Below are 2,340 nucleotides of genomic sequence, written 5' to 3'. Positions count from 1 at the left end.
TATCCTAGCTGATTGGTTTGTATATTGCATTGGAGTCCTTTATTCATTTGCCAAATATAAAATTAAGGGACTTTTGAACTTTAAAAATTGGTTAAAGCCCTTAAGTATAAGAAAGGACTCTCTAAAAATAAGTGTATGCCACTATATATGGAAAGCACACGATATTCTTTAGTAAAAGGCAAAATAATACTTAGCTTTTTTGCTCACAACATGCATGGTTAGGGGTGAGCATGGTGCGGTTTGGTACGGTTTTTGGCCAAAACCCAACCGAAAAACGCAACTTCGGTTTTTTGAAATTTAGAAACCGCACCGTTCAGTTTTATGCGGTTCGGTTTTTGCGGTTTTTTTCCTGTTTTGCCTTTTTACTAAAACTCAAGTAACTCAGCGAGTTACTTTGACTCAAATGAGGAGTGGTAATCATTTATTGGAGATAAATCCATACCACAGCCTATTGGTTTGAAATCAAATTACTTAACCACTCATTCAACATGTTTCTAATGCTTCAATATAATGCAAATTTAATATAATATTTGTTTCACAAGTACATACGATAATATCAATTAATGTATTCATAAAAATGATACTATATCACTAGTAGTCTTCATATTTAAATGTTACAAAAATGTCATAAACATTATTTGTTATTGTAAATATCACTGAATGTATGCTTAAAAATATACAATCATCCTTCAATAGATAAGATAGATATTTACATTTATAGAAATTTTAATTGTCATAAGTTCTTGGTTCTTACAAATATCAACACTTAATATATATATATATATATATATATATATATATATATATATATATATATATATATATATGTGTGTGTGTGTGGTGCGGTTCGGTTTTTTGCGGTTTTTGCGAGACTAGAAACCGCACCACACCGAGTATTTTCGGTTTTTGCAAATTCAGTTCGGTTTCGGTTTTTCGGTTTCGGTTAATGCGGTTTTTTCGGTTTTTTGGTTTGCGGTTGTTTTTGCTCACCCCTATGCATGGTTGCGTGCATTTACACATCTTAGCACAACATGGTCATGTACATTTCCATCTTTTAGCGGGTTGGCTTGCAAGCCTTATATATATATATATATATATATATATATATATATATATATATATATATATATGTGTGTGTGTGTGTGTGTGTGGAGTACAAAATTGTCTCTCCAAATGAGCTCAAATTGAGAGAGGGATTCTCCAACATATATATATATATATATATATATATATATATATATATGTGTGTGTGTGTGTGTGTGTGTGTGTGTGTGGAGTACAAAATTGTCTCTCCAAATGAGCTCAAATTGAGAGAGGGATTCTCCAACATATATATATATATATATATGTGTGTGTGTGTGTGTGTGTGTGTGTGGAGTACAAAATTGTCTCTCCAAATGAGCTCAAATTGAGAGAGGGATTCTCCAACATATAAGATATATAAGAGATTATGAAGTCTAAGAGTGTCTTTCCAAATTAGCTAAAATTAAGAGATGGAGACTTTAACATATATAGAGACATAATGGACCATGTCCCCCTGATGTGAGATACCTTATAAGTAGCTATATGTTGGACTCTTCATTCTCTCTATAAGGGCTCAGTAAATCAACGATTCTACAAATATCTTACATATTATTAGAATCCACGTCTGCACCTCTATGGCTTACCATGTCCTTTTATATCCTTATTGAGTCTTCATTTCTAAAGGGAGTGTTAATGTATTCCATATTAGTGTGACATGATCTTATAAGTGGCTATATATGTTGGAGTCCCATTTTTTTTCCGTAGTGAATCTTTTGGAGAGTAAACCAATGACTCCACATATATCTTAGATTGTGCGATGAACCCAAAATCTACATGCATTTGTTTCAAATCATTCTCTTAGTCCCCTCTTCTTTGTTCCCTATTTTTGGTTTAATTTTTTTGTTATTTTTTGGGAACTAATAAGATATAAGATTTGAAATTAGTTTCTAGGAAATGGATAATCAAATATCAAATATTTATTAGACCAAAGAGAGTAACTTCATTGCATGGTGTGGTGGCTATGACCCGGCATCACGGTGATATATATGCAAAGGATAATATCTTATGAGGACATGGATCATATATGAAGAGGTGAAGGAGTTGTTACATGAGGTGGTTATGTACAATAGTGATTGATGTTAACGGAGGGACGTTAGACATCAAAAAGAATGCTATAAATGAATACAGAAGATGAGGAGGTCAATAAGAGAGGAGGGGTTACATAAGTAGAGAAAGGGTGGTTGTCTAAGCTCTAGCAACAAGACAGACAAAGCGACATGCTTATGGCGAACAAGACGGCCTTAACATGCTTTAATT

General features: G+C 32.9%; 1 non-coding gene across 1 annotated transcript; it reads right to left on the bottom strand.

Moving 5' to 3' along the window:
* Positions 1-95: 95 nt before the first annotated feature.
* On the bottom strand, positions 96-216 carry LOC145071838 (U5 spliceosomal RNA). Its single transcript, XR_013690803.1, has one exon. It is a non-coding gene; the product is annotated as a U5 spliceosomal RNA (small nuclear RNA).
* Positions 217-2,340: the final 2,124 nt, after the last annotated feature.

Source organism: Lactuca serriola, chromosome 8, assembly GCF_051521515.1.
Source record: "Lactuca serriola cultivar US96UC23 chromosome 8, Lser_US96UC23_V15, whole genome shotgun sequence".
NCBI classification, from domain to species: domain Eukaryota; kingdom Viridiplantae; phylum Streptophyta; class Magnoliopsida; order Asterales; family Asteraceae; genus Lactuca; species Lactuca serriola.
This window is presented reverse-complemented; position numbering and strand designations above follow the sequence as displayed.